Source organism: Varroa jacobsoni, unplaced genomic scaffold, assembly GCF_002532875.2.
Source record: "Varroa jacobsoni isolate VJ856 unplaced genomic scaffold, vjacob_1.0 scaffold_39, whole genome shotgun sequence".
Lineage (NCBI taxonomy): Eukaryota > Metazoa > Arthropoda > Arachnida > Mesostigmata > Varroidae > Varroa > Varroa jacobsoni.
The window spans coordinates 15,289-31,075 of record NW_019212941.1 but is presented as its reverse complement, the minus strand read 5'-3'; the positions used below and the strand labels follow the sequence as shown (position 1 = coordinate 31,075).

At 42.6% G+C, this 15,787-nt stretch overlaps 1 long non-coding RNA gene across 1 annotated transcript in view; it reads right to left on the bottom strand.

The window, feature by feature from the left end:
- Positions 1-7,912: 7,912 nt before the first annotated feature.
- Positions 7,913-15,787, bottom strand: part of LOC111260097 (uncharacterized) — a 23,132-nt gene continuing 15,257 nt past the window's right edge. Inside the window, exons 2-4 of the long non-coding RNA XR_002680080.2 lie at positions 14,615-14,701; positions 14,002-14,349; positions 7,913-8,453 (exon numbers count right to left, since the gene is read on the bottom strand). This is a non-coding gene — a long non-coding RNA (uncharacterized LOC111260097). The remainder of the gene's footprint in view (positions 8,454-14,001; positions 14,350-14,614; positions 14,702-15,787) is intronic.

Sequence of the window (15,787 nt, the reverse complement as noted above, 5' to 3'; positions counted from 1 at the left end):
ATGTCGGCCGCGTCAACTTCGCTGTTTTGTCTTTAGTGAAGCCTTACTATATGCTCACGTCTGGCATCCGTTCAACAAGTGGCGGCAGCGATGCCAGTGGATTACTTGAGGTTCTACAGCAGCGGTTTAAGGCAGTCGTGGGGATGTCAGTAGCGGTACCTAGAACAGAAAATCGACAAAAGTAGTTCTTAGGAAATAGCCAACAGTCAAACAGTAACAACAACAACTGGAGGATAAACAAATTTGATTCAATGAACAGAGAAAACGAAACACGAAAAGATTGAAGAAGAGTGGGTAGAAAAGAGGTTCGGCAGAGGCGACGGCAGGCAAAGGCGGCGGCGACGGTGTGCTTTCAATCCGTTTAGTCAGTATCCCCTGCCTTTGTGTATCGTAGTGTTATCCCCTGTGCATTATTCTAGCGTTCTCTGTTATGTATGTGCGTGCTAATGGTGTATATCTCTGACAAGGTACGATTTGGTGAGGTAACGACGACAACGACATGGTCAGGTATCGGATGGCGGAGAACCAACTGGCAGAACAACCCATTAGGAAGAAACCAACTTCAAGTATTCGCTTTGCTGAGCCGTCAATCGACTCGTAAGTCGTTCAAACGGTCAATACACCACCATAGTAAAGCTACGACAAACAAGTAACAACCGATATTACAACGAGTATTATTAATAGTGGCCTACTACAAACACCGACTGCAGCTAACTGTGTACAGGCCGGCACGTCCAGCATCGGCGAAAGGCGGCTTAAAGGCCGCGGCGATGACAGTGGCCGTCAGGCCGCGTCGTTCTCCTGAAACATGTTTTTGGCTCTTCCAGCGCACGATAGCATTGACAACAAAGAATCGCTGTCCGGTGAATTGGTGTAGCGCGTCTCCATCATCCCGACTATTTCCATTAGACGGTGCACTCGCGGAGTGCCCTTTGCTACTACTATAGTAAGTCCAATTTCTAATACGATCGCAGCTCTGGAGGCCCGAGCTGCTTCAGTAGAATGCGCGTTAACGTCGCAGTCCCTTCAGCCAGCTCTGGGCGCCGGCTACATCCCGGCATATATCAGTAGTTCGACTGTGACATACCTGTTTAGATAATACGTACCAACAGTTGGCACACATTGGTACGGTTACTGTGGCTGTTGTGGCTTAGAAAACGCCGAACGTTGTCATGTTAAACGACTAATAAATTTAATGAAATGGGCTGATCGGTAATGATGGTGGCGCCTGTGATACATTTGTAGGTAAGCAACTAGTATCGAGCTGCGCCGACCTTACCTAAAGGGCTGGGAAACGGCGCCCCACGCAAAAGAGGCCTACAAAATGAACATGTGACGTTGTAACAGAAGATACAACAAGGGCAACCGCACCATTATTAGTTATGGCAACTTCTGTGCTCGTATACTACGAAGCGTGTGTGTGTTCTTACCCGACATTAGAAAATATCCTGTTCCGACGGCCTTTTTCGCTACTCGTTCGTGTAGACGGAGACACGAAACACAGCCGAGTTAACTGAGAGCTTCCGAACCGTCTATTCTACGACGTCTGCTGAAACTGGACATAGTTGTATCTGCATATATACATATGTATATATATATGTATATAGTGCAAGGCAGAGAGATACGCAAAAAACGATACACATATATTTATATAAAGAAGAAAAGAGCACGAGGGCAAACAGCGAAACGCCAGCTGATTTGTACTGACCCATTGACCATGTTTAAATGATTATGATTCGTTATACCTCCTCATTCTTTGCTGGCTGGCACAGTGTAGGGTGCAGCTTTCGTGAGTTCCGCGGAGTTCCGACACGCCAGTGAAACAGGGCAAGACTCTAAGTCAATATGATAATCCGCCCATAACCGCCAGCGTGGTGAAGTCATCTCTAGAGAAGCGCGTGCTATATATACATATATATTTTTTTTTATTCACCTATAATAGTTATCCGCCTATATGTTCCTCAAGATGGCTATTTTGACATTAACAATTCTGACAACACTATGTTCATTATGGCGAGGTCCGGCAGGCCGAACTATTCCCTACGGATTCGTCGTCCTAATCTGGCTAGTGATTCTTCTTTCTTTAACGAAAGGTGAGTATAGTACAGAGTCGGTGAATTTTGTCAAAACGAAAAGTTAAACGTCAAGGATTTTTTCTGAAGCGTTTGTGTTTGAAGAATGGCGACGAAAACAGAGGCGCGTTTTGCGTGAACCAAGCAGTTAGACAAAAGTAGGCTGTTTTTCAAGGCTATTGACGTACGATTTGGTTAACTACAGCGCGCTTAACTTTACGTTATGCGACATACTTTTAGTGCACTATTATTGTTTAACTTTTGAAATAAGTTCGTAAAAAAGACGCCTGATGAGCTCAATATTGTATAGTTGAAGGAAAACTTGTGGCTTTCATCTGTAGTTGACCGAAAGTATAAGATACAACTTCGATTTGCTGCGCCAATGCTTCCTCTATGAAATGATTATAAACAATAGTCAAATATCTAGTCGCATGAAACAATGGTTTACAAAACGACTCATGAAAAAAATAACATTTTTAAAATGTAAACCAAGTTTTTTTATCGCTTAAGTGTTGCTCAATAATTATTTTTTCGTAACTTCATACCAAAACCTATATTAGGCCACCGAAACTTTTCGGAAACGTGAGTATAACTAATAACTAAGCCACGGCAACAAATATATAAAACTAATTTCCACAATTCGTCCACGTTGTGAATAGGTAGTTATCCTTCACAAATGCCATATTTTTAGATTACGTATTTATTTAGATACAATTCAGGCCACTGGGTTCTCCCTACTAAACTGATTTGAAGTTTTCTGCTCGATCCAATATGTAAAGAAGATAATATATCTGTACCTTACTAACTACTCTAACTGCCAATCATTAAACTACAATCCTTACTTCCAATTTAAATTCAGGCTAATTTCATTGTACTACCATCTATTTATATCTATATCAGCGAACTCTATGACCGTCATTTAATCCAGCACGCAGGATCTACAGGAGATATTCCACAAGTTTCTGAGTCGCGCCGAACTCTTACTATGTAACATGGTCAGACGTCTTTGCAATTGATAAAGCTCCCGAGTCGGCAAAAGTCTGTTGCTTTAAAGTTTACAAGAAAGTATGTCGTGAACAAGAGCTGGGAGAACTGAAACTTACTTATCTTCTGCTACAGCCATGTACATCACTGGGTTATTTAAAATACGAAGCCGACAGCAGGCATCAAACGGTTGCGAGTTTTCCTCTTCCTGGTAAGCTGTACAACTTTTTTTCAATTGGTTTAGATTCTGTTCTTTAGTGGGTAACACTTTTAAAGAACAGACACCACGGCAATAGATCACGGCAGACGTAATCACGATTCAGAACGATCAGAAATGTTTTACATATTTTAATAGAACTAATTTCCTAATAGAAGCTAATTTGCAGCGTAATAGAAAATTCAAGTTTTTTTGTTGAATATTAAACTCCATATATATATACATATACTGTGCATACAGACATATATCACGTCCAGGAAGCTTTGAGGGAAGACTATTCTCCCACTCCTGAGGCTGTAAATGCTGCCCGTTTCAGGGACGGTCAAATATTATATATGATACCGCAGCAATGTCTTTAATTTTTTTTTATTTTGACTTGAACTTTGAGGGAAGTACCTAAAGTCCATTTTAATTAGCCCAAGTTCTGATCTTTAACGGAATTCTCGCTGTAAGCATTTGCTCGCATTACGAGCGTCTATGGAGCATAGTGGTTCAACTATTTTTATTTAAGTTTTTTATTTTTCAGAATATTCCAGGCTTATAAGGACTGTAACGTACAGTTATTAACACGTACGCTGAGCTTTTAGTGTTTTTATAACACCTGTAAATATATTAACAATTCCTATTTGTCGAAATAATCAATGATAAAATTGCGCGCAAGCAGGATCGCGAGCTACACCAGTTTGCTCGACAATTTGGCCCAGATAGGTGCCTATCATGGACTGGGCATATTAGGACTTAGAGTGCCTGGATGTGGTACAGCAATGCGTCGTATAGGGCGAAAAAAAAAACAAGAAGGTAAGCAACTCGCTATTCCGTCGTACACGCATCTGTAAAGCTACCAGAGCTCTTTCAGAAGCATCGCTTCTACGGGTAACACCCACTAAATATGAATGTGATTGAAAAAGCGAGATTTAAAAAGTTACACCGACCGGCTTTTTACTTCTGCTTCGGGAGACAACTTCACAATGTAAACGGCAAGTCCGCGCATGCACATTCGCACACACGTCGTACGCTGGTTCCTTTTCCACAAAAAGTAACATCGGGCTCTACCAACCGTCTGCCATGTGTTCCTCACTTTGAGGGACAGATAATTGAGGGAATCGGCTTTTACCGCTTTGACCACCCAAAGCCATTAGTGTCACGGGAATTGAAGCTCAGCCATAAAATGCCCCAGCGGACAAGATCGCGCCAGTCTGCCAGGGTACCGATTGCAGAACCATTTGCATACAGGCTTTGCACATTTTTCCAGTCGGCATGTCAGATTTCCTTATTGTAGGGAGTATTCCTTGACCGCATCCCACCGCTCGGTTTCCGTTATTGTTCGCTCTAGCAGGTCACACTGTTTCCAAGCTGTCTTCCATTTTTTCCTTTGCCTCCCATTAACTATCCCCTTTTTATGCTACGCTGATATAGCAAATTTCGGTGGCGCTCCTCTTCTAGCTGTTCGCTCAGACAGGCAGGCAGGCAGGCAGACAGGCAAACAGACAGCCAACCATCGGATCCGCGAGGTTTTTGTAAGCGTCGCGCAGATTTTGCATGACGGCTGCTGTTAGTCTGGTCCTAATAATCGTCTCGTCGCAAAGTAGCTCTGTGAATGATCCTGATACAAATGAGTTGGTTCCCAGCTCGTAACCAAGACTCCTTGTATATTCATTTCTCACGCGCTGGCGGCTGCTTCTGGTAGCGTTGCTAATCCTACGCCAGCTTTTTTTCCGCAACAATGATGGCTTTCTCCCCGTCTCGGTCTCCGAGATTTAGGCGCATGCGCTTAAAAGGAAGAGTCGTTGTACCGAGCAATGACCCTGTATCTTTAGAGCAAGACTTCACATCACAAACGCTGCTCCCGATCCAGTTGCCTCAAGGCACGGAAACGTTTTTTAATCCAACAAGAACCTGAGTGATCCGAGGGGAAGAGGAAATAGTACGGGTCAGATCCCTCGTTTCCACACCATTCCTAGAAATATTCAACGTGAGTAGGGTCTAAGCGCAATAGATCGATATTTTTTAGTATAACTAGAGTATCACGTTCAAAATAAACGACAAGAAAACGCTCATCAAATCGCCGATACAGACCTTCCACTTCAAAGGCGCTGCTAATGCACTTGTGTTTTCCATAGCTTGTTCCCTACTCAAGAGTAGATTAATAGGGAATGAGATGCTCGACCGGCTGTGCGCACATGGATGCCTTATTCTAGGCGACACGAAAAAGCTTCCGACTATTAGCGGGTCGGAGACAAGAGCCATAAGTATTGACAGGAAAGCGGTGGCTATATCAATTAAGCTTTTTGCGGATTTGACTCTAGGCTGAAAGGATCAAGTTAATATGTGTGTTCCGTCTAAACGCTGATGCGTGGATCTAAGTATCCGCTATACTGAATTCCGTATTATACCAAACATATAATCGTAGTTTGTCTTGTTAGAATACAATGCCGGTCATAGACTGAGTTAGCGATAGACAAGCACGTATACAGACCTATGCACCCCCTAACGATCAGTATGGTAATTTCTCGGAAAATTCAGTGCAATACTATTAAGCAATAGGCAAACTACTGTCCACTGAGTTAAAAGTATGACGACCGAAAGACCGACCATCAACTGTTAGAGTGTCATTCATAGCTGACTATATTTCATTTACTGACGGCTATTAACAAAAGACACTCCGATACCAAGCCCGACGGCAAGTCGGCTTTATGGAGAATACCGCGTTTCTATTGTGTATACATATATATACACTAGTGGATGGAAGGCGGAAGAGTGACCTAAAAACGATATGAGAGGATCTTTATGCTACAGAAAGCTGACTGCGATAAAGCTCACGTCTAACTTATAACTGTGGTACATTACTTTTTTTTAAGTGTACAAGTTTGTGTTTAAGGTTGACAAAGTGTGTTCCTATAACCAATTCCAGGTAAAAATCTCCGCTGGGGTTTTAACTACCTTGACACTGAGCATATCTACACAATGCTTGGGTAGAATTCTTTGAGACAAGTTCTTAGTATTGAAGTTACAATATATAGAACAGTGAATTGTCGTCAGCATTGTACCGCAAATGGGATGAATTTGCATAGACAATATAGCATGTTAGGCCGATGTATCAGTATATATAAAATCAGACCACGCGCAGACGAGTGCTGCTATTTAACAATAAGTCCGGAAGCTTCGTTATGACGTGTCGATTTGTATATCCTTTGTTATTGGGGTCTGAGGATACTTTGTAGCTTATTCCCGAAAAACTATACAGCTTCGCTGAACGTGACAATAAATCCAGTTTCGCAATCGCCTGCTCTTCATATGTAGTTCCAAGATGGAGTCACAGTCACTCGGTTTGGCATCTGACACTAGCTCGTAGAGATTCGTATTATCGACACTGAATGTGGGGTAACAACTCAGGGTTTGCTCGTGTCAACGAAATGAGAGCTAAAGTTCCAAAAGTACGAATAACTGTACTTTCTTAAACTTTCGTCCTTCGGTATACAACCAGAGCACGCTACTTGTGCCTGCTTGTCGTCTGAGCAGTAGCCAGTGTCAGTAGAGCTGAATTACTAGTATGTAATGGTGGTTTACATTTACAAGACAGTATTGACGATATACGCATTATTATTCACGGTTCCACCAATCAACATGTTATCCATAATCTTAACTTATTCAGTAGCATTCGTTCGCTGGAAGTGTTGCTACCTCACACCTCGTACTTGATGCTGGAGGAGAGCAGCGTCATGCTGACCTATAAATGGAGCCAGATATACAATATAAGGAAGCGTACTCATCGAGAAATGCAAACGAGCTGCAAAGACTATGAACGTGCCTCGATCTAAATAAAAATGAGGTCTGCTCCTCTAATACTTGCCGTCTGAGTACGACGTCACCATCAAAGCTCCAAAATGGTCCGATACAGGATACACCAAAACCTCCGTGAAGCTGCAACGACGGGGGGGGAGTGAAATTGGAAAAATCTAGCTATTGCACGTACGGGTCGTATAGATGGATAGATAAATATGGCGAAACAATTGAGGCGGCGCATACGATATGTACGAGACATAGTAACTTCTATACTTCATTCTATTATGTATTATCCATTACAGTGGTTAGTTTAGCTTAAACAGGATATTACGTGAAATATCTTTTAGCTGTAATATTATGGTTATTGCGGCCTTGTGCCTCCTTCCTTTTAACCATTATGGAAGCACGCAACGTCGGAAATGGTTTCGAGCCACTTGCTGTCCTATTCTTTCCTCGCTTGAAGTTCACAGCTCTCCCGAACGGCGAACGAAGCTTTTGTAGAAAGCTCAGCGAGATACTCGAAGGAGTTCGCCTCAGCTGACGAAATAACTGGGAGCGCTAGCTTGTTGCGACCTGTGTGTCACAAGACGTTTACGACATATGCAACGTAACGGTGATAAGACTATCGTTTAATAGCGAAGTACAAAAAAAAACTTGAAATGAAGATTTTGCGCTCGATTCGACGAGTAAGCTATAAGATCTGGCAAAATAGGATCTTCTGAGAAGCCGAGCAGCTGGTGACAGACGAAAGGGATTCCCTTCCTACTGTTCGATCCTTAGAGTACAGCGTTCTCAATCTATACGAAATATAAGGTTATTAAGCGGACTACACAAAAAATATAACAGTATACACCAATAAATCGAAGAAGTTACAATATTTATTATACGGTAAAGAGAAAAAATATCAAAGCTAGCAACATAGTACTATAGTATAAAGTACAACATAGTATAAAGTTGCTCCCGCAGCCTTGGCTAGCAATAATTACGTTAAGTGCCTACAATAAGCTTGCAACTGAGGCTATCGTAGGGGTCATTCCTCACGCGTCAGGGGCTCTCGCCGCTTGTCACAGTTCCAGCTAGTCAGCCATCAAGCTGTCCGGGGAACCCATCATTGTCCGAGGCGTAAATAAAACGGAGTTTTATATAAACCCTCCTGGAACTACTGCTGCTGCTGCTGCTGCTGCTGGCATCATGTTATGAGGCGTACCCATTGCAGCTGGCGCTTGAACAGCTGCTGCTTTTGCGAGCGCTTCTCTTATGTAAGCTTTCTCTGTACCGTCCCCTGGGCCAAGACCAGACAGAGTAATGCCGTATTCGAATGCCGACGAATCTGGATAACGTCCAAAGTCACAATAAACGCAGGGAGGCCGGGGGATTCGCACAGCCAGACCGACCATCTGAACCACCAAGAAACGAGAAGACGATTGCTGAAAACAGTTTATCCAGCAGTATAAATAGCGGCGCCGGCGGCGTCCGATCTTTACGTGCGCCTAAATGGATTCAACGAATCAAATCAGCTGTACATACGTTTACTCACTATTGTACAGGTCAAAAAGGCACATATACACAATTTTTATATATGTATAGATGAATTTCTTCAGAATCGGACTCGACGATTCAAGTGCGGTATAAATATAGGACGTCAATGCTAAGACATACGACTTGTGCAATTTGCGGAAGACGCTCTGTTGTCGAAAAGCTAGATAAGGCCAAATATCGTTAGGGCCCCTGATGTACTCCGCAAAAATATAGTTTATGTTGTTCAAATTATGATTTCCTTAGTCTCTATCTTCTATATAGGGCTACATGAACAAATAGAAGGTAGGCCAGAGCGAACCCTTCCGGTGTTCCTTTCCAGAATAATCATCCGAATGCACGTCTGGAAGCATGCACTTAGGCGATTTGTTCAGTACCTGCGACTAGCTTTGTACCTGTAACGTATGTGCCTGCACGTTGTAATATTGGAGAGAACGTTCGCGATAGATCGGCCGTGGTTAATTTGTTGGGCAGCGTCCTGTTACTTTTATCGCCAAATGGCCGAGGCGCTAAAAAGCAAGCGGCGACTACGATAAAGCTAAATTGAGATATTTCATATTTACTCAACGCTACGCGGCGCTTTACTTAAGTGCTAACATTATGTTACCCCAGTAAAAGAACAGAAGAACATCAAGAACCGTCTATGGAAGGCCCTATCATATCGTTGCCTAACCTAAATTGTTCTATCGGTTAGCAACTTATATTTACTAACGGATCGGGTAAGCGCTGAACAAACGCCTCGGGACGCTACTTTTTAGGTGAAACTCAATACGTTAAGTATTGTACTAATGGACAACAAGGCGACGCTTCTCATGAGACTTTTTACTGGTCCACCAAAGGATTTTACCCACGTATGTGGAGCCTATTTCATTATTAGGTGGCCAAGCCAAATAATAGTTGATTTCAAATGCTCGACTCGCGTAAGTCTTTAGTTTCCTTGTTTGGAGGGTCCACATCGAGTGGCTGTTTGTGGTGCAAATAAATATATAAATAAATAAAAATAAATAAAATAAACAGTTATTATGCAATGAATAATAAAGCTACCGGCTTCTCAGCGCAGGCTAAATTACGATGAGGTTACAGCGAGCTGGTGCTACCCCCCTGAACAACGAGGCCACGTTGTATTTTCAGTGTGACTGTTACGATGTCTTTGTAAATCAGGCTAAGTCATGTTTAACATGAACTATCGTCCGTTGCGGGGTGCAGATATCGAATCTTTTCTGTTGTTGCGCGCATCTGTGACGATTATAATGGCAGTGGTAGTAGTGATAATGGTGGTCGTAATGGTTACTAATCGTACTAGATAATATACCGCCTTTCATCCCTTCTTTATGGAAAAAAGCAGCCGTGAGCAACTTACTCTCAAGTCGTTGTATCAGTGTTAATTAGTGTACATCAATTTCTCACTACTGGCAACAACCAGCTCGGCAGCTAACAGGCGGTAGGCTTTTTGTCCGCAGCTTTGCATACCTACTTGTAGCAGTGCCACTACTTGTGCAGTTTGACGGTCTCCCAGGTGAATGCGTCGAGCTAAGGATGCCCTGAAGACAGTTACGCTTCGCCTTGGCTCTTCTGGCGTTACATAGATTATTTCTCAGCTTCAAAAAGGAAGAACCAGAAGCTTAGAGAACGATCGTAAGGAACAGAACGGATGGGCCTTGAGTCTCGTTATGGGAAAGAGAGTAATTGCGGTCTCATGACCGGAGGGATATTATATTGGTAAGACTCTAAGAGGGGAAGCCTACGGAAACAGGGAAGGTGATCAAGATACTAGGGATTCAGGTTGCTCCACAGTTTAGGGTTCATAAGCACATGCCAGTGTCAGACAGAGTTAAAGAAAAGAAAACAGCGACTTGCTAGGCTACAAATCGACCCAGGTGGCTCGTGCCGTTATGGTTTGCTCCAATCTAGTTGTTACGGCGTAAGGACCGCGACTGGCACTTATTATAGAAACTTGGTGGACTGATGCGGACGAGGAAGTCATCATTCGATCCTGCCTCACCATAGCAGGCGAAGCGTGCCGATCGGCGAGGTAACAGGAATGTCCAGAAAAGGTACGTAGTAGTATGGGTCGCAGGCGGGTCAAGTAAAACGGCATAAGAAATGCATCCTGTTATTGGAGAGAAGGTAAAGTGGCATCAGGGAAATCGGCAGCTGGGTGGTTCTTTGCCTGTCGTTTGCTTGGTTCGGTGGAGGCTCGCTTGGTTTTCTCGCTAGCTTATTGGCCTGGTAAGCGAGTTAGCGGCCTAATTGGTTAAGTGCGACGCTTGGCCTTACCGTTACGTTCGCGTTGGCTTCGGCGGATGCCGCACTTGCGGCTGGTACTACCGCCATCTGAGTACAATAGCGTACGCAATAGTGTTCGCTCGTTTGTAAATTGGTAGCCTTGCAGCTTGAATGGCGGTACAATCGGCACTTCGCCTCACAATTGAGGGTCGTGTCTGCGACGAACGTGCATAGCTGGTACATTTGGGGGTCTGACCGAGCTTGAAACGGGTTGTGTTCATTGTGAGCAGACAATGTTCGCTTGGGACTGGTGGGGAGAGGCAGAAGTGCAGACTAGCGTCGATGTTTGCGGGCACTACGACCAACGCCAGATGGCCCCACGATCCTCTCTTAAAGACCAACCGATGACTTCATCTCCCCTTTAGTCGATTCACTCTCTGCTGGAATAACACGAGAGGTGAAATAAGGGCAAACTGGTCTTTATAGGTGCACGTACCCCCTCTGGCGAAAAAAGTAAAGTACGTGCTTGTGGCAAAACAACATTAAATGTGTACCTTTTTCTACATTAGTTTGTTGTGTAATAAGCTGGCTAGATAGTGAAAATGGGCCAAAAGGAGAAATTATCACCAGGATATCGTAGGGAAATGAATAGTAGAATACTATGCGACAGCGTCGATGCACCGGTACGGACGATCAGTAGCGGCCATCACCCCTCTTTTCTGTCGCCTCAGATGAGACGAGGCACTTTGGAAGCATTGCTCTAAACATGCAAAGCCTTCACTCTGCAGAGAACGCCTACGAAAAATTGCCCTATAAGAGTAAACTCTTACTCCTGGACCTTATCGTCGAATCGGTATGTGTGCGCATCGGAAAGTCAATTTTCTTTGGGAAAATTGCCCTAGCTCGTCATTTGGCAAATGAAAGATGATATTATCATCGACCGAAGTACGTAGATAATGAAAACGATGTAGTGGGATGTACATAGAGGAAATATTGCTAAGGTCCTAAGAGGTAATACTATAATTATAGGTACGTATTAGAGAATTCTGGCCGCGGCCCTTATATCGTTTAACTGACGAATGATGCAAAAAAATGCCCATACGTCCAGTCATAAAATAAAAGTGGGGTAGAAAAGTAGTATACAATAGTACAGATATATTTTTGTTGTCAGGTCGAAATACTAGCCGGATAACAGATCATGAGTACCATTATACTCCAACGCCTCTGAGGGCGGTTCCGTAAGATTTTGATATCTGTAGCATTAAAATGAATAGGCTACATATTTTCTTATGCTGCAAGCTCTAAAGATAACTATGAACATTTACAAAGAAATCCATTTATGCAGCTGGTACTATTATAACAACTGTTATTAAGAAGATATCATAATTCTTAAAATTACTAATTCGTTTGGTTCTGAAAGTTGTCATGTAAAAAGTTAGAACGAAACAAGGATTAGGACAAGTTTCTTGGTGAAATTGCCTAAGACTGTATAAGCAATGAACGGTGACCAGGATTACTCGTGACGCCCAACGCGAAACGGAAATATAACATGAGTTATATTTACACTGAATTGACTGGAGCACATTGCATTTATGTATGAAGGTTAGGTCTTAAAACTTCGAGATTTGAGTGTCTTTGAGTGACGTTATCCCTATTTATCAAAAAAAAAAGTAAGAAATAACAGGAAAGTTTACGCCCACCAATGTTTCCATATATACCGAGGTGCTTGAAGTGCCTCGCACCAAATGTCATCATACGTATTTATCATATGTTGTATGCCTTCACATATATTAGTATGGTAGAAGAAAGACTAAAATATAATGTACAAGAACTCGATTTTTTTCCGTAGCCCTGCCTAGATCGGGACGCACCACAATAAAGTTGTTCGTTACTGTAGTTTGTTGCTTACGCTTCCAGTTCACGTACGGGTGCTCATATGCTGGAAACAACCCGGCACTACAGCAGGCTGATCAACAAGCGTGGTCAAAGTGCCCACGCCCAACTACCCAAACAGAAACGCTAGCGATATTAGTGATGATCATGTTCCTAGTGGTCCTTTTACTCTCTCCTCGATCGATAGCTGCCGAAAAAATCCGAGCATGGAGAACATCGGCGATTGACGCATCGCAAAAAAACTATCGCAAATGGTACGCCCCCATACGTTATAAACAACAAACGAACTAGAGGCAACTTAAAAAAACATTCATAAACACGTTGCGTGTATAGTGAGCGAATGACAACAAAGTAAGAAAGATTTGGGGGAAGGAACGGTTTAGCGACGCTAAATTTGTTGGCGACCACAACAGCACTGCGTTGATACGATGAACACGAGGGTCTCCCCGGGCTCGATAAGCCTGCAGCTGTGCGGAGCGCTCTTACTATTAGTGAGTTGGTAGGCGTTTGTGGTGGCTATAGGCCATAACAAAGGGAGGCAGTAACCAAACGAAGAACACTCTACATCTGTTGCTGGCTGCTTGAATATCCTCATAGCCTTCTACAGGACCCAAAACGAAAAAAGAAAAAAAAAAAAAGCTATTCTTGAAACAACATATTCGAAGTAAACAGAGGGCTCTTTTTGCTTTCTGAGTTATATGGTCTTAGATAGTAGAAGTAAACGAATGCAAGAAATACGTTTGTGGTTCTAAAAATCGTTTATGCTGGCATAACTAGTATTCATCAAAATACTGTTACGGCTCTACGGTGCATTTATGTCCTATGGTTGGTTTCTTCCTCGGTTCATTTGACATCGACTTTTGTCAGGTTCGATCCCTGTACGTCGTCAAAGCGAGACAGGGAGACCAGCCTAGAACTAAGTTTTACATATTTATGGGTAAAGGTTGATAGCAAATATCATCTAATATTTGATCGGATTGAAAATTGGTAAAGGACATGAAGATCTAAAGGTCTGTTTAGTGATGATCATTTAAGATAATCATATATGATATATAAGACTGACTCGTATTCAACTGAAAATAATCATGTTACGCAATTGTGAGCTCAAATCTACTGATATATTCAGTTCGAAAAAATCGTTTCAGATACTTATACACACTGCGAATATCTTACTTCATCCAATAAAAGAAGCTTCCTATAACCCTTTCACTGATAGGATGATCCACAGATTAAACAGGTTAACCATACCTTAACGTTCGAACTCCAATAGGAATGTTATGTGGGCCATACCTTTATGCTAGGGGCATGCTTTTGTCTCTGCTATGATGATAGCTATTGATTTAGAGATGGCCCGCCGCGTTTTTAAAAGCCATGCTCGTTATCCTTCATTCCTGCGTTTGTCACCTTCTCTCCTTCCTTATTTCGATACATAGAGCGTAATTAGCGCGAAGCACGCGGTGATGTCCGTGTTAAAGGCGATGTCCTATAGGGCACGATCTATAGCCGTTTAGGAGACTCGTAAGGTCGTGATAGGTAGCGTTTAGGCAAAGATGAAAGAGATATATGTGGTTTGAATGGGTGTCGTCGGAAGCACCTAGCGGAAGAGCAAGTTCATCCACCAACGCACGCATTGGCTAGCTATTTGGACAAAAATAATGAAATGTGGTGCATCATACTGTCATTTTTTGAAGAAGGTTAATTCCTGAATGGTATGTATAGATTTTTATGTAACCTGAGGCTTGTGGAAGTGTTTGTTCAACTTCAGCTTTCAGCAGTTTTACGGTATCATCTATTCTTAGTACTGGGTTGGTATTAGTTTGAATAATGGGTTACTTTACAGATAGTTAGAAAAATAGCTTAATGGGCGAAAAATTTATATAAGCTATTGTTTTTAAAAATATACCTGATATACTCAAATGAAGCTCATGGAATCAAAGCTTGACAGCTGCAAGTGACCTCCCGCCGTGCGACTCGAACCCGTTTCTTCTGGCTGCTGGGTGAAAGGATGGAAAAATCAATTAAAAACTGTAGCAAGTTTATGTATGTAGCCTGCTGATCTACAAGATGGCGCAGTCTCATCAAATATTTTTCATTGGCTGCAGTGCAAAGTTTTACGCAACTTGAATACAAAATAGGCTGTGTTCAACGTCTTTCAGCTGAACCCTACTCACATACCATGGTAAGAAGAAATGGTTGTTGATTTCACAGTAGTGACATTTATGGTATCGTCCACTGTCAAAGGGAAAACCTAGTTTATGTGCTCTATCAGGGGTCCGCAGCTGCGAATGACAAGCCATATTTAAGTGGCTCATTCCTAGAGCTGAACTTCAGAGTAAGAAAAAAGTGAAGTCTTTGGAAGGTTATTCACAACGAGCTCTAGTCTACTCGGTTTCAGAGGTTAAGCTGTTTGAAGCTACCTTAACAATACTTACACTTCATTTCTATTCACTCATATTAGCTAGTCGTCTAGAGCTGTTCTGGCAGTCGGACTGGCACACGCTTTGTTCCCATAATAAAACCAAACAACATTGTAGATATTAAGTTCTACCAAATAATTCGATTGGTTTAACAATATATATATATATATATATATATATATATAACAACAACAATAATAAGGATTTATCAAAGGGTACGGTAGGTGGAAGGGCTACCTAGATGGTCCCCCCTGTATAACGGCCACCACATGACGTTTTGCCTTAGGAGATGTGCATCAGGTGCTACCGAAGGTTTCAATAGTGGCTGTATAAATTCTCCGTAGGAGTGGTATGCTTTTTAGATGTGTACCGTTAGTGATGTGCTGTCTCTCGACCCCGGTTTGTTACAGTCACACAGGTCAAGCCTTCTAAGCCGCCAACAGGACAAGTCGTTCTCAAACATAAAGTTCCTTGCGGCCCGTAAGTGGTAAAGAATTACCGATCAAGAGGGCACAGCTGGGAAGCTGGCATTCGTGTAGAGTTGCAAAGGACTGATCAAGTGAAGGAATTACGTAGAACTATTTTTATACACCGGCACTGGTTCCATCATTGAAACGCATCTATTGAACTTTGTCGCGCTCTCCCTCCCTCCCTCCCTC